Here is a 24,841-nt window from a genome sequence, read left to right on the forward strand (position 1 = left end):
TTTACTTTTGAACTAAATGTAAACTTTCATATATATGTAATGTAATGGTTGTTTACTGTGATTACTATGTACATTGGATTTGATACACAACATGGAGTCAACCCCGGGAACGTTTCCGCCTTTGGTTTTCGGGGTGTGACAGATTGGTATCAGAGCCCTTGTTTATAGTGAACAGAGTATACCAAACCTTACATGGTATAAGACTATAAACATTAAGGGGCCTAAGTGCTCTGAACTAAAAGTATCTTACAATATATAAGTATTTTCAAAAGTATTTAAGTATGCCGAGCCGTCGAAATCCGTAACTACAAGTAGAACAAAACATAAGTAAATGGGTGTTGTACACTGCGGTTAAACCTGGGCAGTTATGTAGTTGTGTCTAGGGTCAATATAGCCTGGCCAACTATATTCATTCGAGACACGGCCAACATGTGCTTGGGAGTGACCGTGGCATGCGGCATACCTAAAACTTACCCAATATCCCAAGCAATAAATCGACGCTGCAGCGAACCATGAAATACTATGGGAGTATTTCTTGAGCCGATCCTTTGTAGAAAATCCTCGTATACGCGTTATTCCTTAACCATTCCTCTAGCGATAAAATGTTCTATCTTGGTAACTCCTTTCTGCTTTATCGCTTTGTATGATGCTATATTTTTCCATGATGAGATATCTCCTGTCCCATATCTCTTGATTCAATTCAGAGGACTTATGATCCTCTCTTTCCTGATCTTGTTAGATCACGATGCCTCCAAGAAAGAGACCCAGCTGAACGAACAACAACAATCCTCCTTTTCAACTTGATCTTGCATCGCTCCAGACAGTTCTGACTGCTGCAATGGTAGCAGCCATGTCGCAAATGAACTCTAGAAATTCAGGAGGTGATCCCCAACACCAAAACCCAGATGATAGCCAAGGACACCAAAAAGGAGGTTCCTATAAAGACTTCATGAACGCAAAACCGACATTCTTCAATGGCACAGGGGGTGTCATTGCTTTAACCCGATGGTTCGAGCGAATCGAATCAATCTTTGAAATATGTGGCTGTTCGGAGTCTGATAGAGTCAAGTTTGCCACCTGTACCTTCCTAGACAAAGCCCTGACTTGGTGGAATGGCCGAGTCAAATCCTTAACTTTACCTGTAGCCAATGCTATGGGTTGGGAAGCTATGAAGGAGCTTCTTCTCGCAGAGTATTGCCCTCGGGGCGAACTTCAGAAGCTAGAACATGAACTATGGAACCTTAAGATGAAGGGTTCTGACATAACTGCTTATACCTCAAGATTCGATGATCTGGCGTTACTTTGTCCGGGAATGGTTACCCCGGAAAGTAAAAAGATAAAGAGATTCATCTGGGGGTTGACCCAGCCAACAAAGGGGAATGTCTTGGCTGCGAAGCCAGACACTTATGACAGTGCTAAGTGCCTTGCGAAAATCCTGATAGATCATGAAGACGACTCTGATGAAGAAGCTACTACCCCCGAGCCAGTCACTAGTGGAGGCGGAAGTAAAAGGAAATCCTGGAACAAGCGTAAGGCCCAGAGTACGCAAGGGTCTTCTAAGAAACAACAAACGGTAGCAATCCATGCTGCTACTGCCCCTGTCGCTGTTTCAGCTGTAGGTTCCACAGCCCAAACTCCCGCCAGTGGATATACTGGTACCCTTCCTTGGTGTGGTAAGTGCAACTACCACCATCGCATTCCTGGACCATGTCGCGAAAAGATCTGCGACAACTGTGGCAATAAGGGCCATCTTGCGCGAACCTGTAGAAAACCAGCGAAGCCAACGAACCAATCATCTGGAACGGGAATCAGTCCGGCCTGCTACAATTGTGGTGAAGCTGGGCACTTCAAAAGGAATTGTCCCAAGACAGCTACAACCACAAATCCCTCTGCTACCACAGGTATATCTCTCTTTGAAAATTCTTATACTTACAACTCTTTTTGATTTTGGGTGCAAAAGGGAAACCTGTTATCTATCTATTCGAACATATTCTAAACTCAATCCTTCGTATGTAATCGAAATGTATACCGTCGAGACGACTAACTAGTGAGATAGAGAACACTAACTTAGTACCAATAGATTGAATCCTCGGTCCGGAGGACTATTCTATTCCATTCGATTTATAAAGGGGGAAAAACTTTCCATGAAAATACTTTGATGCCATGTTTAATCAGAAATAACCGAGTTTTCATTCGCGTTGTTATCTTTACTTTCGAAAGGACCGCTCGTTAGATCTTTTTCTCGACCCGATTCTCGTGATCTTCGGCATCAAACTTTCGTATCATTCTATGCCTTAGAACTCAAAAGTTTTCCCAATGTAAATTATCACGCATCCCTTGTTTCTGTGATTATTGAGAAACGGGAAGTTAGCAACTATTCCCTTTAAATGTCTATCCCGAAGGATTTCCGAGAGTTTCTTTCGAGCATCTAGTTTAGTCTCACCTCAAACCTTTCGAGATCTTCGTAGAAGATCGATTCAGCAGCTTTCAGGTTTCAGAAACCCTTAGAGCTTGGTAATATCTATCTAGACCATCACGTCTCGAATCCTTAGAAACGTCGGCCCAACGAAACCCTAGTGATTCCTTGAGGAAACCGAAGTCGTTCAGGGTTGGAACTTCCACGAGAAAGCAGATTGATATCGTAGATTGAGAGAGAGTCAAGATACGAAACAAGGACACGTCCCAATAGTGAGAATTCACTAGAACGCCCAACAGAGACCAGATTCCACTTGGGAAAGTGAAGATCCGAGGCAACAAATCCATTCGTATTTCATTCCAATCCATGACCTGTATCTTATTCTTTGAATTTCGGGACGAAATTCCCTCTAACGGGGGGATAATGTAACAACCCGAAGTTGTTCATCGCCGAAAACCCGTTCTACCCGAATAACTCGTCGGAAATCGAAATGTCCCGTTATCGTTTTTGGGCTTAGTTAACTAAAAATTATATATTTATTTTCATTCAATGAGGGTCCAAATCATCTAGGAACTCATGAATTTAGCCCAAAACATTTATTTCTTAAGTTTTAGAAATATCCTCGTCGGGTGACGAAAACTCAATCGGGTGCGACCCAAAGCATCGTTTAAGGCCGGTATCGGGTAGAATTCCTCCGTGTCCAAGTTTTAGGGACTATATAAGAGTGTTTAAACACTCATTTGAAGCTTTTTCCTTCTCTCTCTACTCTCTCTCTAACCTCTCTCCTAAATCCAAAGATTAAGTGTCCAAAACTCAATTTTAAGGCCTCAAATCCTTAAGGTACCTTCCTAGCCTTAATCTATAGCATGTTTAGCTTCCAAATTTGACATTTAATCAATAAATTGGACATTTTATGTGAGTTTACGGCCCAGGAGGCAGCCTAGGCCGTAAACACCATTTAGAAGGGTTTTTAGCCCTTAAACTACTTCCTAGACTTGTTTGGACTTTAGATATGGCTAAGGGACTTCAAGATATGGACTTAGAACACCTAAAACTATAATTTTGTGGACTTTGAAGGAGTTTACGGCCAAGGCATAAGCTTGGGCCGTAAACTCATGAAAATGGTGTTTTTCATGTCTTTAAACCCTTCCAAATCACCCCTACAGCTTAGATATGAATTATAGGACCTTGATTCTTGCATTTGGACACTTGAAACATGAATTTTGGGGGATATAGATGAGTTTACGGCCAAGGATAGTGCTTGGGCCGTAAACTCCCCAAAACTTAGCATAAAATCAATTCTAAGGTGTTAGAAAGCCATCCAACACCACCAAAAGCCTTGGAATAAATCAAGGGACCAACCAAAAATACTTTGAAGGCCTTAAACACATATTTTATGGGGTTTATAAGAGTTTACGGCCAAGACATGTTCTTGGGCCGTAAACTCCAAAAATTTTAGTGTTAGAATGCAATCTACACACCCCTAAGGCCCTTAGATGAATTTTAGAAGTCCATTCATGCAAGTTTTAGGCCTTGAAACACCTTGGAACACCACACACAAGAGTTTACAGCCATGAAGGGGGTTTCATGGGCCGTAAACTCCATAAATCACTCATATGTCCCATACAAATTCATGTTAGACCTTGGAATAATTCTATTAATCACATGTGATTTGTTCTAGCAACATTTGACACCATTTTCTTGGAAAAATAGGAGTTTACGGCCAAGGAGCCATGCTAGGCCGTAAACTCCCATATAAAGGGTCTATTTTATGTTTTAAAACTATTCCAAGTCCCTAAACCAAGTCTAGAAATTATTCCCTAAGTGTATGAAGTCATTTAGCACCTTAAACCACACCCACCATGAGTTTACGGCCGTAAACTCATGGGGAATGGGTGTTTTGGACCAAAAACTCTTGTATAAGTTTACTCATGGGGAGTAAACTCAAGTCCCAAGTCCCTAGTGTCATTTCACATCTTTAAACGCCACCCAGGTCCCTCCAAACACTCGTATCGGAGTGTTTTCGCGACTAGAAGCAATTGTCCCTATCCAACAATCAATCTAAGTCCTGATTAGATACAAATGTGTATCTTTACATATTAATTAGGAATCTCGTGTATTTGCAAGCCCCGGATCAACTCTTAGCATCCAAATCGTCCTACTTCTCGTCCGGTGAGTTCATACCCCTACGCCCTTTTCACTGTTTTTAACTGTTTTCAGGGGGGGAATACAAGCAAACCAAAACTGTTTTCAAATCATAACATTTATGTGTTTCAAATAATATCTGACAATCTTACAAACTCTTTTACTCCTTATGTATTGTGTTGAGCATAAGGAATGATTTTCAATTACAACTAAATGGATTTTAGTTAAGAAAATAAACAATCTAATCAAATTATTATGGGAATAATTTGGGGTTCTATGTTACTTTTTATATCAAGTATTGATACCTGTACTAAGTTATTAGATAAACTATGTCTGGTTCAGTTTATCTCTATATCATTCGAATATTTTGCCAGATAGTCTCATTGTATGTATCTATTTTTTTTACTGTATCATGTCTTAAAATCTATGTATGTTTGTAATCGTATGAGAATCCTGTGAATAGTTTAATACTAGTTTGTGAGATAGTCACTACCCTTTTATGGATGATCAAGTAAATCCTCTCCGGAAGTGTAACCAGAGTCTCCTGGAGGGAGAGCGAAGAGTTTGTGAATAGATCTATTCGGGACTGACAATCCCACACCTTAACTGCTAGCTACAGTTAGGCGGGCACGCCTGGGGTGACAAATTCTGGATATCATTCGACGTCTGACTAACGTCAAGGAGGTCTCGTTGTCGTATCAGTATGGTTACCCGACTCACAATACGTATTAATACAACTTATTCACAGCTAGGGTTTGTTTAGAATTTATATCATGTTCGGGATGGTAATCCCATGGTCTTGTATCTATATCTCATTCGGGATGGTATTCCCATGGTTTTATGTCTATATCTCGTTCGGGATAACAATCCCATGATCTTGTGTCTATATTTCGTTCGGGATGGCAATCCCATGGTTTTGAAACTAAATCTTATACGGGATGATAATCCCATGATTTTATCAATCTATCATATATCTAGTTTCGGGATAGTGATCCCATGGTTATCAAGCTATCTTATACCTACTTTCGGGATAGTAATCCCATGGTTTTTATCGAATTATCTTATAACTGGTTCGGGATGTAGTCCCAAGGTTTTCAAAATACTTTCTATTTACAGTTCATCTAAATTATAGTTTTGTTTATTAAACTATACTATGAGTTATTCAATTAATCTTACAATTAGGAAAATATGGGATTTTCCTGGGGTTAACTTATATCTGTAACAGAACTGTAATGAAAGATAACTTAACTACTTTACATAAGAAAATATGGGATTTTCTTGGATATCAAATCTTTTCAGAATACTAAAGGAAGCCGATACATTTTCACAAAACAAAACCGCTTATGAACTCACCAGCTTTATGCTGATTTTCAAACCGCTTGTATTCTCAGGTCCAAGTTAGACAGGTACCCGGCGATATCTTTTGGTGAAGACGGAGTGCTCCGAAGACTCGTCTCTTTTGTTCATAAGATATATGTATAACTTTGTACCATTTACTTTTGAACTAAATGTAAACTTTCATATATATGTAATGTAATGGTTGTTTACTGTGATTACTATGTACATTGGATTTGATACACAACATGGAGTCAACCCCGGGAACGTTTCCGCCTTTGGTTTTCGAGGTGTGACAGATTGGTATCAGAGCCCTTGTTTATAGTGAACAGAGTATACCAAACCTTACATGGTATAAGACTATAAACATTAAGGGGCCTAAGTGCTCTGAACTAAAAGTATCTTACAATATATAAGTATTTTCAAAAGTATTTAAGTATGCCGAGCCGTCGAAATCCGTAACTACAAGTAGAACAAAACATAAGTAAATGGGTGTTGTACACTGCGGTTAAACCTGGGCAGTTATGTAGTTGTGTCTAGGGTCAATATAGCCTGGCCAACTATATTCATTCGAGACACGGCCAACATGTGCTTGGGAGTGACCGTGGCATGCGGCATACCTAAAACTTACCCAATATCCCAAGCAATAAATCGACGCTGCAGCGAACCATGAAATACTATGGGAGTATTTCTTGAGCCGATCCTTTGTAGAAAATCCTCGTATACGCGTTATTCCTTAACCATTCCTCTAGCGATAAAATGTTCTATCTTGGTAACTCCTTTCTGCTTTATCGCTTTGTATGATGCTATATTTTTCCATGATGAGATATCTCCTGTCCCATATCTCTTGATTCAATTCAGAGGACTTATGATCCTCTCTTTCCTGATCTTGTTAGATCACGATGCCTCCAAGAAAGAGACCCAGCTGAACGAACAACAACAATCCTCCTTTTCAACTTGATCTTGCATCGCTCCAGACAGTTCTGACTGCTGCAATGGTAGCAGCCATGTCGCAAATGAACTCTAGAAATTCAGGAGGTGATCCCCAACACCAAAACCCAGATGATAGCCAAGGACACCAAAAAGGAGGTTCCTATAAAGACTTCATGAACGCAAAACCGACATTCTTCAATGGCACAGGGGGTGTCATTGCTTTAACCCGATGGTTCGAGCGAATCGAATCAATCTTTGAAATATGTGGCTGTTCGGAGTCTGATAGAGTCAAGTTTGCCACCTGTACCTTCCTAGACAAAGCCCTGACTTGGTGGAATGGCCGAGTCAAATCCTTAACTTTACCTGTAGCCAATGCTATGGGTTGGGAAGCTATGAAGGAGCTTCTTCTCGCAGAGTATTGCCCTCGGGGCGAACTTCAGAAGCTAGAACATGAACTATGGAACCTTAAGATGAAGGGTTCTGACATAACTGCTTATACCTCAAGATTCGATGATCTGGCGTTACTTTGTCCGGGAATGGTTACCCCGGAAAGTAAAAAGATAAAGAGATTCATCTGGGGGTTGACCCAGCCAACAAAGGGGAATGTCTTGGCTGCGAAGCCAGACACTTATGACAGTGCTAAGTGCCTTGCGAAAATCCTGATAGATCATGAAGACGACTCTGATGAAGAAGCTACTACCCCCGAGCCAGTCACTAGTGGAGGCGGAAGTAAAAGGAAATCCTGGAACAAGCGTAAGGCCCAGAGTACGCAAGGGTCTTCTAAGAAACAACAAACGGTAGCAGTCCATGCTGCTACTGCCCCTGTCGCTGTTTCAGCTGTAGGTTCCACAGCCCAAACTCCCGCCAGTGGATATACTGGTACCCTTCCTTGGTGTGGTAAGTGCAACTACCACCATCGCATTCCTGGACCATGTCGCGAAAAGATCTGCGACAACTGTGGCAATAAGGGCCATCTTGCGCGAACCTGTAGAAAACCAGCGAAGCCAACGAACCAATCATCTGGAACGGGAATCAGTCCGGCCTGCTACAATTGTGGTGAAGCTGGGCACTTCAAAAGGAATTGTCCCAAGACAGCTACAACCACAAATCCCTCTGCTACCACATGTATATCTCTCTTTGAAAATTCTTATACTTACAACTCTTTTTGATTTTGGGTGCAAAAGGGAAACCTGTTATCTATCTATTCGAACATATTCTAAACTCAATCCTTCGTATGTAATCGAAATGTATACCGTCGAGACGACTAACTAGTGAGATAGAGAACACTAACTTAGTACCAATAGATTGAATCCTCGGTCCGGAGGACTATTCTATTCCATTCGATTTATAAAGGGGGAAAAACTTTCCATGAAAATACTTTGATGCCATGTTTAATCAGAAATAACCGAGTTTTCATTCGCGTTGTTATCTTTACTTTCGAAAGGACCGCTCGTTAGATCTTTTTCTCGACCCGATTCTCGTGATCTTCGGCATCAAACTTTCGTATCATTCTATGCCTTAGAACTCAAAAGTTTTCCCAATGTAAATTATCACGCATCCCTTGTTTCTGTGATTATTGAGAAACGGGAAGTTAGCAACTATTCCCTTTAAATGTCTATCCCGAAGGATTTCCGAGAGTTTCTTTCGAGCATCTAGGTTAGTCTCACCTCAAACCTTTCGAGATCTTCGTAGAAGATCGATTCAGCAGCTTTCAGGTTTCGGAAACCCTTAGAGCTTGGTAATATCTATCTAGACCATCACGTCTCGAATCCTTAGAAACGTCGGCCCAACGAAACCCTAGTGATTCCTTGAGGAAACCGAAGTCGTTCAGGGTTGGAACTTCCACGAGAAAGCAGATTGATATCGTAGATTGAGAGAGAGTCAAGATACGAAACAAGGACACGTCCCAATAGTGAGAATTCACTAGAACGCCCAACAGAGACCAGATTCCACTTGGGAAAGTGAAGATCCGAGGCAACAAATCCATTCGTATTTCATTCCAATCCATGACCTGTATCTTATTCTTTGAATTTCGGGACGAAATTCCCTCTAACGGGGGGATAATGTAACAACCCGAAGTTGTTCATCGCCGAAAACCCGTTCTACCCGAATAACTCGTCGGAAATCGAAATGTCCCGTTATCGTTTTTGGGCTTAGTTAACTAAAAATTATATATTTATTTTCATTCAATGAGGGTCCAAATCATCTAGGAACTCATGAATTTAGCCCAAAACATTTATTTCTTAAGTTTTAGAAATATCCTCGTCGGGTGACGAAAACTCAATCGGGTGCGACCCAAAGCATCGTTTAAGGCCGGTATCGGGTAGAATTCCTCCGTGTCCAAGTTTTAGGGACTATATAAGAGTGTTTAAACACTCATTTGAAGCTTTTTCCTTCTCTCTCTACTCTCTCTCTAACCTCTCTCCTAAATCCAAAGATTAAGTGTCCAAAACTCAATTTTAAGGCCTCAAATCCTTAAGGTACCTTCCTAGCCTTAATCTATAGCATGTTTAGCTTCCAAATTTGACATTTAATCAATAAATTGGACATTTTATGTGAGTTTACGGCCCAGGAGGCAGCCTAGGCCGTAAACACCATTTAGAAGGGTTTTTAGCCCTTAAACTACTTCCTAGACTTGTTTGGACTTTAGATATGGCTAAGGGACTTCAAGATATGGACTTAGAACACCTAAAACTATAATTTTGTGGACTTTGAAGGAGTTTACGGCCAAGGCATAAGCTTGGGCCGTAAACTCATGAAAATGGTGTTTTTCATGTCTTTAAACCCTTCCAAATCACCCCTACAGCTTAGATATGAATTATAGGACCTTGATTCTTGCATTTGGACACTTGAAACATGAATTTTGGGGGATATAGATGAGTTTACGGCCAAGGATAGTGCTTGGGCCGTAAACTCCCCAAAACTTAGCATAAAATCAATTCTAAGGTGTTAGAAAGCCATCCAACACCACCAAAAGCCTTGGAATAAATCAAGGGACCAACCAAAAATACTTTGAAGGCCTTAAACACATATTTTATGGGGTTTATAAGAGTTTACGGCCAAGACATGTTCTTGGGCCGTAAACTCCAAAAATTTTAGTGTTAGAATGCAATCTACACACCCCTAAGGCCCTTAGATGAATTTTAGAAGTCCATTCATGCAAGTTTTAGGCCTTGAAACACCTTGGAACACCACACACAAGAGTTTACAGCCATGAAGGGGGTTTCATGGGCCGTAAACTCCATAAATCACTCATATGTCCCATACAAATTCATGTTAGACCTTGGAATAATTCTATTAATCACATGTGATTTGTTCTAGCAACATTTGACACCATTTTCTTGGAAAAATAGGAGTTTACGGCCAAGGAGCCATGCTAGGCCGTAAACTCCCATATAAAGGGTCTATTTTATGTTTTAAAACTATTCCAAGTCCCTAAACCAAGTCTAGAAATTATTCCCTAAGTGTATGAAGTCATTTAGCACCTTAAACCACACCCACCATGAGTTTACGGCCGTAAACTCATGGGGAATGGGTGTTTTGGACCAAAAACTCTTGTATAAGTTTACTCATGGGGAGTAAACTCAAGTCCCAAGTCCCTAGTGTCATTTCACATCTTTAAACGCCACCCAGGTCCCTCCAAACACTCGTATCGGAGTGTTTTCGCGACTAGAAGCAATTGTCCCTATCCAACAATCAATCTAAGTCCTGATTAGATACAAATGTGTATCTTTACATATTAATTAGGAATCTCGTGTATTTGCAAGCCCCGGATCAACTCTTAGCATCCAAATCGTCCTACTTCTCGTCCGGTGAGTTCATACCCCTACGCCCTTTTCACTGTTTTTAACTGTTTTCAGGGGGGGAATACAAGCAAACCAAAACTGTTTTCAAATCATAACATTTATGTGTTTCAAATAATATCTGACAATCTTACAAACTCTTTTACTCCTTATGTATTGTGTTGAGCATAAGGAATGATTTTCAATTACAACTAAATGGATTTTAGTTAAGAAAATAAACAATCTAATCAAATTATTATGGGAATAATTTGGGGTTCTATGTTACTTTTTATATCAAGTATTGATACCTGTACTAAGTTATTAGATAAACTATGTCTGGTTCAGTTTATCTCTATATCATTCGAATATTTTGCCAGATAGTCTCATTGTATGTATCTATTTTTTTTACTGTATCATGTCTTAAAATCTATGTATGTTTGTAATCGTATGAGAATCCTGTGAATAGTTTAATACTAGTTTGTGAGATAGTCACTACCCTTTTATGGATGATCAAGTAAATCCTCTCCGGAAGTGTAACCAGAGTCTCCTGGAGGGAGAGCGAAGAGTTTGTGAATAGATCTATTCGGGACTGACAATCCCACACCTTAACTGCTAGCTACAGTTAGGCGGGCACGCCTGGGGTGACAAATTCTGGATATCATTCGACGTCTGACTAACGTCAAGGAGGTCTCGTTGTCGTATCAGTATGGTTACCCGACTCACAATACGTATTAATACAACTTATTCACAGCTAGGGTTTGTTTAGAATTTATATCATGTTCGGGATGGTAATCCCATGGTCTTGTATCTATATCTCATTCGGGATGGTATTCCCATGGTTTTATGTCTATATCTCGTTCGGGATAACAATCCCATGATCTTGTGTCTATATTTCGTTCGGGATGGCAATCCCATGGTTTTGAAACTAAATCTTATACGGGATGATAATCCCATGATTTTATCAATCTATCATATATCTAGTTTCGGGATAGTGATCCCATGGTTATCAAGCTATCTTATACCTACTTTCGGGATAGTAATCCCATGGTTTTTATCGAATTATCTTATAACTGGTTCGGGATGTAGTCCCAAGGTTTTCAAAATACTTTCTATTTACAGTTCATCTAAATTATAGTTTTGTTTATTAAACTATACTATGAGTTATTCAATTAATCTTACAATTAGGAAAATATGGGATTTTCCTGGGGTTAACTTATATCTGTAACAGAACTGTAATGAAAGATAACTTAACTACTTTACATAAGAAAATATGGGATTTTCTTGGATATCAAATCTTTTCAGAATACTAAAGGAAGCCGATACATTTTCACAAAACAAAACCGCTTATGAACTCACCAGCTTTATGCTGATTTTCAAACCGCTTGTATTCTCAGGTCCAAGTTAGACAGGTACCCGGCGATATCTTTTGGTGAAGACGGAGTGCTCCGAAGACTCGTCTCTTTTGTTCATAAGATATATGTATAACTTTGTACCATTTACTTTTGAACTAAATGTAAACTTTCATATATATATGTAATGTAATGGTTGTTTACTGTGATTACTATGTACATTGGATTTGATACACAACATGGAGTCAACCCCGGGAACGTTTCCGCCTTTGGTTTTCGGGGTGTGACAGGGATGACCACTGACAACGCAAAATTTAGAAGGAAGAGGAAGAATGAAGAATCCTCGAAATCCAATAAAAAGAATAGGTTGGTAATACCTTGCCCCAACAATAAGAAGCCTAGGGAAAATAATAAGGCGAAATGGTGTAAAGAATGCAGGAAGAAGCATTTCGAACAATGAAAGGAAAAAGTAACATGATATAAGTGTGGAAGAACTAGTCATTATTCCAACAATTATATGTACAACAATAGGATGTGTTACACATGTGGAGGTAATGGGCATATTTCACAGGATTTCCCAAGAAAGAAAGATACCGCACAAGCATTATGGATGACTCTCAGGACTATAAAGGAGGGAGCAGACATCGCTTCGGGAAGTCAATAGAAGTAAGTTGCGTATCCAGAAAGTTGGAGACATAGATTGGTCATTTGCATAGAAAATATTGTAGTATGTAGCCTGTTGTATGAGGCATAGAGTACAATAAACTTTTAATATGAATGTAATCATTCCAATAGTTATAAAAATCTCTAATTATGTTATACTACTCAATGTGTTATGTGATTTCATTCTTGTATGGTGACTTGGAAAACTACAAGACAATTATTAGGACGGGTATGAGTAAGTGTGAAAGGTAGTAGAGGCCTATACTATCGAAAGCACAAGACTCACACATAGATCAATACGAGTCACAAGGTTACAAAGAAGCTAGTATCTAAGTCAAGTTTGTTCATTTTTGTCATTACCTTTGTTTGGTAATGACTAATGAGATCATTTTCATTCAGACCATGATGGTCATAAAGAACCGAGAACAAATAGTATAAATATGCGCAATAAGTCAATTGGTTTTGAGAACCGTGTCTAGTATAGTAACCGACCTTAGCCGACAAAGCGGAGGAGGAGAGCAAGGCAATCGACATAAAGATTGCAACTTTCATTAAAAACCAAGCAATCGGTAGCTAGCAATGTTACTTGCTATAATGTAGTTCAACATGCATCACATGCACCTCACAATAGAAGCGCATTAGAATGTGACCATTCGGTCTATTAATGTAGCTGAACTAAAGATCTCCTCTTTGGAAGAGCCTTTGGCAAAATTCAAGAGGAAACAGGAACCTCCAATAAAGATCAAATTTATAAATCAAAGATCTGTAATGAGGTCCAACAAAGAATTAGGATACAAGTGCATGTTGAGCACCACCAATAGAAGTCCAAGAGTTTGATACTTGATTAGCAAGTCACAAAGGTGATGAATATTGTAGTAGGGATACAAATAAGGATGTTAGTAGTACGTTGATAACCTGTTATCTTAATTATGACCAAAAATAGTACAACAAGATCAGTCGTCTTAGAAAGGAGGAAGAGAAAATATTGAGTTCAGCAACCGTCGTTGTTGCTATTATTGCAACCCTCATCTACCATCTGGTACATGAGTATGTTGGTAGAATAATCTAAGCGCTTGTCATGATCTTCATCATACTACATCGCGTCTTACAAAAAGATCATTCATTATAAGCACAAGGAGAAATACTACATTGAAAGTATTACAGTCATTGTAACAATTAGGAGTTTCTTTCAAGCAGAATGAAAACTACCAATGGTAGAGACAAAGCCAGTCTGGGATTTGATTGGTTGTATGTAACGAGAAAGCAAGGGTTCAAACCCAAGTGGGGAAGACCCAAAGTGAGAAAAGGAACTCGATTTCGGAATCCACGTCAAGATTCGGGGAAGTTTCAGCACCAGAAGCTAAGAAAAAGAATTGTTAGCTTCAATACCTGTTTGAATGGGCGTTTTGGTTGGAAAGTAAGGAAACAACATTGTGAGGGAACTTGAAACCATTACCTGCGTCTATAGGCAAATGGAATGATCTCACCTTAAATCTTAATATCAAATGTGTGACAACTCAGAACTTCTATCTTGTATAACTATTCAATTCAATAAATGTTAAACTCGTTTCTGTTATCTTTTAGCACTGTTTAAGGGTTCATTTAAGTGTTCTAAGCTTGAGTACAACCAAGGTTGAGATTAGGGATGAGTTTACAAAGTCGTAAAGTAGCATTTCGGGCCATACACTCCTTTAGGAGGAGTGTACAGCTGTACACATGAGTGTACGACCGTACACCCCCCTCATGGCCACACAGTTAAGGTGGTGGGTCACCCACCCCTATATATAAATGAGTAGAACTACCTTCCTTCATTCCTTTCTCCTCTTGGCTACACACCACTCCATTTTCTCTTAAGTTTCTTCAACCGTGAACCCTCCAAGGCTTCAAAAACGTAAGTATGCCATCCTTTAGCTTGTTATACTTGAAAGACCTCTTGATTCAAGCCTTGGTTCATCAAGTTTCAACATAGTTCTTCATCCTTTGAAGGAGTACGACCGCACACCTTCATAAGGTTGGTCGTACACACCTTAAAAGCCCTCCAAAGTGAGAGTTTGGCCCCTATCATCTAGTTGGACATGCTAAACCTTTGATCCTAGCCTTGATTCACCTTAAAGTCGACATCTTTAGCATGAACATGAAGGGTGTACGGCCGCATACCCCCTTGTACGGCCGCACACACCTCCTAGGGCCGTAAACACACTTTGATGATCTTTATTGGCCTTAAACTTTCATTACATCTAAGCATGGGACATAGAACACTTCTTAGATGCTAGTTAGAACCTTAGAAACACCTCAAAAACACACCTCTTCATGAGTGTACGGCCGTACACTCATGGGCCATACACCCATGGCCGTACACACTCTTAGGGTGGCCGTACACCTCCCTCACTCAATCACATATGGTTATAACACTTAGTTCAAGTGTTTCCAAGCCCTTAGGGTGGTTTCCTATCATGTCTAGTAGTGGAATACCCGAATTTGAATCATATATGTGTCATTACATGTTAAATATGATCCATTTGTGTTCGAGGCTTCACTTGACACTCAGCATCTCATATCGATCTTCATACAAACCACTCACTCGAGGTGAGTTCGTACCCCTACGCTTTTACTATTTTTAAATGTTTTTAGGGTGGATACAAGAGAAACACAAATGTTTTTTGTGAACTAATACAAAAGGGCTTTTATAAAACTTATGCAATTGACACAGACAAACGATTTTCATAATTGTATAAAATATTTAGATATTTTATCCCTTTTGTACTATGTTGAGCATAAGGAATGTTTTCAAATTACAACCAAAATTGCATAATTTTTCAGATTCAATATTCACATCATCTACACCATACATGCAAACTATAATAGGTATAGTTTGGGGTTTTCAATACATAGCTTTTACGAATTCAGAGCTTTTCATTACTAAACACATAAACTATGGCGGATTTAGTTATGGTATACATTACTACAAGGTCATGACGTTTCGTAGTTCTTTAAGTATAATTATTACCGTATACAGTATTCAACGAGTTCAAATACAAGAGAACAATACAAAAATACATGTAAACTAGATTATACAACATTGTGAGGCTCTACTTCAAAACTGTACCCTTAGGTGTACTGAATAAAATTCTGTCATAGTATAACCAGAGTCCCCTGGAGGGAGAGCGTGGGATTTGTGAATAGATCTATTCGGGATTGACAATCCCACACCTGAACTGCTAGCTACAGTTAGGCATACATGCTTGAGGTGAAAAATGTCATTTAACCAATGCCCGAAGAACGTTGTAAAGATCACTAGGTCATATCAAGTATGGTTATACGACTCACAATAAGTATAAACTAATCATTTGTTTACGGGATTTCATTCTTCAATGGTTTTATTTTAAACAATAAAACTACTATACATACTGGTGTTAGCCAGGGTTTTCATACTATACATTACTATACATACTGGTGTTTAGGGGTGTTCAAAAATATCCGTATCCGAAATTTCGATCCGAAATTTCGAAATTCCGAATCCGAATTATCTGAAAAATCGGATATCCGGTTTTTCGGAATCGGAATTGGATAATGATTTTCATAATTTTCGGATGATTCAGATATCCGATATCCGAAATAAAAATCCCTCAATTTTAATATTTTATTATTTTATTTTTATCATTTTACAGTTTACTTAGAATAAAACAAAAACCCTCACCTTTTCTTCTTAATACAATTCAGCGAATCACGAGATTCACTAACCCTACCCACTTCAAACTTCGAATCGTTGATACTTCATACTTCCCATTCTAAATTCGAAGGCTCAACCGCTCAACTATGATTACACCGGTGTTGAATAGCGTGGCGTTGTTTCTGGTAGTGGTAATCTTCAGCATCTCCGTTCAAATCGATGTTTCTCAGTTTCTAATTCGTTTGATTGTGTGGACTTTCCAGCCGGCGGCCTAAAGACCTTTGCGGTGGTAGTCACTGATTGTGTTGTCAACGAGTATCAGTGTATCGCTAGCTCCTTACCCATTTCAGTTCTCCAGTTTCCCTAACTCCTTATTTCCTTAGTTGATTGCTTCTGGTTCCAAGCTTTGCGAACTTGCGATTCAATTCACAACAAGTATCAAGTTTTGATTGCTTCCAGTTCCAAGTATTGATTGACACCTTCGTTTGACACCAAGTTGCGATAAGAACTTAGCGACTTCAGTCTTCAGATTCGTTGTTCCAAGAAACAATACTCTTTTGTATTTCACTTCCTTAAGGTTAGCTACTGCCTACTGATCCAACTTCTTATTCTAATTCATTATTTAAGTTATTCATTATTTAGTTAGGTTGTTCATTAGTTTGTTTAATAATCAAAAACTCAAAAGTAGCAACTGTTGTTACATTGTTGTTTACATATTTTTCTGATTTTGTAGTTTCTATGGACAATATAGTTGGTGATGCAAGCAACTCAGATTGTGAGTTTGTATTTGAAAGTGAAGTGGGCACAAACACAAACACCAAAGAGAAAACTAAACAGAGACACAACAAATCAAAGAAGAAAAAAGCTTCTAAACTACCTTGTGCACCCAATGTAATTGAGTTACCCTCTATACCTACAAAGAGAAAAAGATCCCCATGGTGGAAACATTTTCGAGATACACCTGATCCCGATATTGCCGAGTGCATTTATTGTGAAAGATATATCGGTTGTGCAAGTAAGAGTGGGACTGCCCCTTTGAAAAATCATGTTAGTATTTGCAAACAATGTCCTTTTAACATCGATAAGAAACAAAACTCATTGACCTTGAGTCTCGAACACATGTTAGTGATGATGGTTCGATTGAAACTTTAACTATTCCTAAGTTGTGGGAGTTTAATGAAGATGTTATTAGGAAAGCACTTTCATACATGTTAATAGTTGATGAGTTGCCTTTCTCTTTTGTGGAGCGTGAAGGTTTCCGTAAGTTTTGCAAGGCTATCAATCCATATTTTGTTGTTCCTTCACGTCCCACCGCAACTAGAGATTGCTACCGTTTTTTTATTGATGAAAGGAAAAAGTTAGTAAATGTCTTTAAAAATCTATCTTCAAGAGTATGTCTAACCACAGATACATGGACTTCAGGTCAGAATTTAAGCTACATGTGTTTGACGGCTAATTTCATTGATGATGATTGGAATTTACATAAGAGAATCATAAATATTTGTCCAATCGTTGGTCATACCGGAGTACTGATTGGAAGGGCGGTTGAAAAATGTTTAATTGAGTGGGGGTTAAAAAATATCTTGACTATAACAGTGGACAATGCTAGCTCTAATGATGTAGCTATTAACCATTTGAAAAATGTTCTTAACCATTGGGAATGTGGTGTTATGAAAGGGGCTTTTTTACATATGAGATGTGCGGCTCACATCTTAAACTTGGTGGTCAGAGATGGGCTGCTGGATGTCAATTTGTCTATTAAAAAAATCCGCACTCTTGTAAAATATGTAAGGTCATCTCCTGCTAAGCTTCAAAAGTTCAAAGCCGCTGTTGAAGAAGAAAAGATAGAAAGCAAGAGTCTTGTTTCTATGGATGTTGAAACATGTTGGAACTCAACATTTCTGATGCTTGAAAGTGCCATGAAGTTTAAAAAAGCTTTCTCAAACTTGCTTCTAAAAGATTCCAATTGTGCGTAAGAGCTAAGAAAGTGTGAGGGTGGTTTGATTAATGAAGAAGATTGGGTTAATGTTAATAGTCTGTTGCCTTTTTTGAAGATCTTTTTTGATGCTACCAAAAGGTTTTCTGGTTCTCGTTATGTGACTTCAAATGCTTATGTACATGAGATTTTTGGAATTAGTAATGTTATTGACGGGTTTGCCATGCATGTTGATCAGTCCATTAAGTCCATGACACTTAAAATGCAAGCAAAATACAAGAAGTATTGGGGGGACATAGCGAAACTTAATCAGTTTTTGTTCATCGATGTAGTTCTTGACCCAAGACGCAAATGGCAATATATTGCATGGCTTGTAGAAAAAGCTTTGAAGAAAAGAAAGCGTGTACTTCTCTTTCAAATCTAGATTCTAACATACGGGTCTTGTTTGATCTCTATAATGCTTCCATGCCTCAAAAAGAAAAGGATGAGGAGGTGTCATCTTCTACTTCTAAAGCTAGTCCTAGTTCTATGTGGGGGGCACGAGGTAGTCATGGATATTGAAGACCTTATGACTAAACGTTTTGAAATGGCTTTGGGGAGTTCTGAAACCATTTTGAAGAAAAAAGAATTAGACAAATATCTAGGGGACGACCGTGAAGCTATGGATGCCAACTTTGACATTTTACAATGGTGGAAGACTTAAAAATGTAGGTATCCTATTCTTGCAAAGATGGCCCGGGATTTGCTTGCTATTCTAGTTTCTACGGTTGCCTCAGAGTCGGCTTTTAGCACAGGAGGATGGGTGCTTGATTGCTTTCGAGTCGGCTTTAACTCCTAGAATGGTGGAAGCCTTAGTATGCACACAAGATTGGGTGCATGATTCTCATGATGCAATTAATGTTGATGACATATTGCTTGAAATAGAGAAAATAGAGGATGAAGGTTAGTATTAAATTCACAAAGTTTTATTTTTTATTTACATTTGTAATGTTTTCTTTTTTATTTTAATTTACAGGTTTGAATGACTTAACTGTGGAGCAACCTAGTATCATAATTGATGAAACAATTGATGAATTAGCTGAAAACATTGGAGATATTATTTTATTAAAGTATCTGTACATTAAAAAGAATTTAAAAATGTATCTATTTGTCTACCCCGATTATGTTGTCAAAAAATTAACGCTTAATCTGATTTTTTTTACTTCCTGCCATCAGATTGGAGGTTTTCAGAATCTGATTAAACTCAATTTCTGCCCAGATTATACATGAATCAAGGTAATCTTAAGTAACAAGTAGGGCTGTATGGGTTGAGTTGTATCTTGTATGATATTACATTGAATTATAGTATTTACTGATACTCTCAATCTGTCACTTTTGTCTTAATTTTAATGTTATTTATTTTTATTTTTTCAGGAATGGTGTTGAAGTGCTAGTTGTTTGTTGCATTACTGGAAACTAGAAACAGTGAATGGATATTTTGAAAAGTTAATTGTGTGTTTTAAACTTTGAATTGTTTTTTGGAATCTTGTTTGTGTGCTTTAAACTTTGGATGTTTTTTTAGTTCATGAGGGTAACAAATACACTAGAATGTTATATTTTGTCATTGTTAACATTTGAATTAGTAATATGTAATGTTCTTTTTTTTTTTTTTTTTGCTAACATTTGAAAAAAACTAATATGGAAGATTGCATTTTCGGATATCCAAACTAATATCCGATTTTGTAATTGAAATTTCGGATATCCGGAATTCGGATATCCGAAATTTCGGATACGGAATCGGATATCAATATCTAGTTTCTGAAATTTTCGGATATCCGAAATTTCGAATATCCGAAATTTCGGATATCCGGAATGAACACCCATACTGGTGTTAGCCAGGGTTTTTATATAATACATTACTGGTGGTAGCCAAAGATTTCATACAAGAACTTTCATACATACAAGTACTTTCAGACATAAGAATAGAATTCAATAACGAACTTACAATTGGTCTTAAGGTTTAGGACTACTTTTCATTACTTAAGGAAATTTTGAATTTTCTTGGAAACATACAAACATTTCTACAAATTCAGTAATAGATTTTCACTACAAAATACCACTTATGAACTCACCAGCTTTATGCTGATACACTTTCAAAACTGCTTGTATTCTCAGGAAATCAGTAGACAGGTACCTTTTGGAGTTTTGAGAAGATGAAGTGTATAGAGTCTCGTCTTTTCTTTTGATTATACTTTGATGTTTAGAAACAAGAATCAAACAGATGTAAATACCTTTTTATATATGTATTTAATGTAATGGTTGTGTTTACTATGATTACTATGATGCAATGGTTGTGAAACTACATACGATGTCATCCACCCCCGAACGCTTCCGCCGTTCCGGTTTGGGGGGTGTGACAGATTGGTATCAGAGCCCTTGTTTATGGTGAACTAAGTATACCGAACCGTACAAGGTATACAACTATAAACACTAAGGGGCCAAAGTGCTCTGAACTAAAAGTATACTTTTAAAACATTTTATAAGAAGTATACAAGTATACATACGTACCAGAAAACAATAGCATAAGTAGAACAAAACAAAAGTATTTGGATGTTGGACACTGCGGTCAAACCTGGGCAGTTATGTAATCATGTCTTGGGTCAATATAGTCTGATCAACTATATTGATTCAAGACATGACCAACTTGTGCTTGGGAGTGATTGTGGTGTTGCAGTAGGCCTAAAATTTCCCCAATATATATATACCTCAGGTATAGATAGAACAAAACATACAGCTTAAAATACTATAGGAGTATTTTAGCTAGAGCTGAATATAGTGTGGAAATTCATTTCAAGTGTTGCTACTCATTCCTTCCTAGCGATAATTTACTTACATTAGTAACTTTTCCTTATCGCTTATTGGAGCACTTTATCTATCAGACTGAGATATATCTTGTTTCACATCTCTTGATTCAAAAATCTAAGGGACTTACCATCCTCTTCTTCTTGATTATTTTAGAACAAGATACCCCCCTAGAAAGACACCTAACAAAAAGAAAAACGACCCTCCGTCACCACCGCCTCCTTAGTTCGATCCTGCCATGTTCCAGGCAACAGTCACGGCTATTGTGGCTGCCGCGATGTCGCAAATAAATTCCGAAGGTTCTAGCGGCCAGGAAGTGGTATCCATCCTCTTAATCTCGATGGGAGTCAGGGACATCAGAAGGAATGTTCCCATAAAGACTTCATGAATGCAAAACCAAAATCCTTCTACGGCAATGGAGGAGTCATTGCCTTAACTCGATGGTTCGAGAAGATCGAATCCATCTTCGAGATTTGTGCTTGTTCTGAGGCAAACAAGGTGAATTTCGTTGCCTGTACTTTCACCGACAGAGCACTGACATGGTGGAATGGTAGTGTCAAATCCCTAACCTTGCCAGTAGCAAATGCCATGGGTTGGGATATCCTAAAGGAACTCATGCTTGCTGAATACTGACCGAGAGGCGAGATGCAAAAGTTAGAGCACGAACTCTGGAACCTAAAGATGAAGGGTCCCGACATTGTTGCCTACACAGCTAGATTTTGTGATCTGGCTCTCCTTTGTTTGGGAATGGTCACCCCGGAAAGCAAGAAAATTGAACGGTTCATCTGGGGACTGATACCCCCAACTTAAGGAAATGTCTTGGCTGCTAAGCCTTCTACATTTGATAGCGCCAATGTGTGGCGCTGACCCTGGTAGATCACAGGGTTGATCTTGATGAGGTGACAGCTGCTCCCGAACCACAAAAGGAGAATGGAGGGAAGAAGAAGAAATTCTGGAACAAGCGAAAGGGCCAGTCTTCGCAGGAGCCCTCCAAGAAACAACAAACAGTGGCAGTTCATGCTGCTACTACTCCAGCTGCTGTTCCAACCACCCATGCTCTTACCGATGGTTATGCTGGTACACTTCCAAAGTGCAAACAAGTGTAACTTTCATCATCATGGACCCTGCCGTGATTTGCAATGCAACAATTGTGGAAAGAAAGGACACATGACTCGATACTGCAAGGCACCCGTCCAACCAACCAATCAGGCTCCTGGAGCGGGCACTAGTCAAGCTTGTTATGGTTGTGGAGAGGTTAGGAACTTCAAAAGAAATTGCCCCAAGGCAACAATAGCTGGCAACACGGGGAGGGTGCTGGCGATGGGCCAGGAGGAAGCTGTTGCTGATCCCACATTCTTTTCGATTCTGGTGCAGAAAGATGTTTTGTTAGTCATGCATTTAAGCATCTACTCAAACATAAACCCCAACCCTTAACTGAAACATTCACTGTTGAAATGGAAAACAGAAAGAAAGAGAACACTAACGACATATTCATAGGCTGTACTGTTACCTTGAACGATCATTCCTTTCCCATCGATCTTATGCCAGTATCCATAAAGAGCTTCGATGTCATAATCGGCATGGATTGGTTGAGCCCCAATCATGCTGATATCCTTTTTTTATGAAAAAGCCAACTGCCTCAATCTGCCATCTGGCGAAGCCCTCATGATCTATGGCGATAAACTCAGCTCAAACCTCCATATCATTTCGTGCATCAAAGCCCAGAAATATCTGCGAAAGGAGTGTCATGCATTCCTAGCCCATGTCATTAATGAGAAACAGGAAGTTAAAGAGCTCGAGAGCATACCCGAAGTTTCCAAATTTCATGATGTCTTCCCTGAAGATCTTCCAGGGATTCCTCCCAAGCGCCAAGTCGAGTTCCAAATCGACTTAATCCCCGGAGCTACTCCCGTAGCTAAATCCCCATACCGTTTAGCGCCAACAGAAATGCAAGAGTTTTCTAGCCAGCTCAATGAGCTGCTCAGCAAAGGATTCATAAGACCGAGTTCCTCACCCTGGGGAGCCCCGATCTTATTCGTGAAAAAGAAGGATGGATCTTTTCGGATGTGCATTGATTATCGCGAATTGAACAAGCTTACCGTTAAAAATCGTTATCCTCTTCCCTGAATCGACGACCTCTTCGACCAACTCCAAGGAGCCAACTACATCTCAAAAATAGACCTAAGATCAGGGTACCATCAGTTGCGAGTTTATGAGAATGATTTCCCCAACACAGCATTCCGAACTTATTATGGACACTACGAGTTTGTAGTAATGCCCTTTGGTCTAACCAACGCACCGACGATATTCATGGATCTGATGAATCTGGTGTGCCGCCCTTTCCTCGTAAAAGTTTGCAATCATATTCATTGACGATATACTTGTCTACTCTCAGAGTGAGGAGGAGCATAGATAGCACTTGAAACAGGTGTTAGATATACTAAGGGCAGAGAAACTCTATGCAAAATTTTCAAAGTGTGAATTCTGGATCAGAAAAGTAACTTTCCTTGGCCACATGGTTAGCGAGGAAGGCATACACATGGACCCTTCCAAGATCAAAGCGATAGAGAATTGGTCAGCACCGAAGACGCCCACAGAAATTCGTCAGTTATCGGGTCTCGCTGGCTATTATCGCAGATTTATCCAGAATTGCCAAGCCTTTAACCACCCTAACTCAGAAAGGTGTAACCTTTTGTTGGGAAGAAAAGCAAGACATTGCGTTTCGAACATTTAAGCAGACCCTATGCAGCGCACCTATCCTGTCTCTGCCCGAAGGGACGGAGTACTTCATTGTCTACTCTGATACATCCAATCAGGGCCTAGGCTATGTGCTCATGCAGCGAGGAAAGGTTATTGCTTACGCCTCAAGGCAGCTGAAAGCACATGAAGTCAACTATACAGCACACGACCTAGAGTTGGTAGTAGTGGTCTTCGCATTGAAAATTTGGAGACATTATCTCTACGGAACCAAGTGCACCATCTTCACGGACCATAAAAGCTTACAACACATTTTCAACTAGAAAGAGTTGAACATGAGGCAACGGCGATGGGTAGAGCTACTCAGAGATTATGAGTGCGAAATATGCTACCATCCCGACAAGGCCAATGTGGTAGCGGATGCCCTCAGCCGAAAAGAATATTCAGGATGTAGAGTGAAGGCACTGACAATGACCATCCATTCCCATTTATCCACACAAATCAGAGAGGCTCAGCTGGAAGCCTTAAAACCAGAAAACATGTCGGATGAAACCTTGAGATGAATGGAAAAGAACTTAGAGATCAAGGGAGACGAAGTCTATTATTTCATGGACTGGGCTGGACCCCAAAGTTTGGTGGTTACAGGGAGGTTGTCATGAACGAAGATCACAAGACTAGATACTCCGTTCACCCAGGTTCAGATAAGATGTATCTGGATCTCAAACAACTCTATTGGTGGCTGAACATGAAAGCAGAGATCGCTACCTTGGTGGGAAAGTGTCTGACTTGCGCCAAGGTGAAGGTAGAATATCAAAAGCCCTCAGGTCTACTCCAACAACTAGAAATACCTGAGTGGAAATGGGAGAGGATTACTATGGATTTTATCACTAAATTGCCCAAATCTCCGAGTGGGTATGATACCATATGGGTAACTGTCGATCGATTGACCAAATCCACCCACTACCTGCCAATCAAAGAAACTTTCAAGATGGAAAGGCTTACCCGAATCTATATCCAAGAGATAGTTCGCCTGCACGGTGTGCCTGTGTCCATTATCTCCGATCGGGATAGCAG

This window comes from Lactuca sativa, chromosome 4 (genome assembly GCF_002870075.4).
Source record: "Lactuca sativa cultivar Salinas chromosome 4, Lsat_Salinas_v11, whole genome shotgun sequence".
Lineage (NCBI taxonomy): Eukaryota > Viridiplantae > Streptophyta > Magnoliopsida > Asterales > Asteraceae > Lactuca > Lactuca sativa.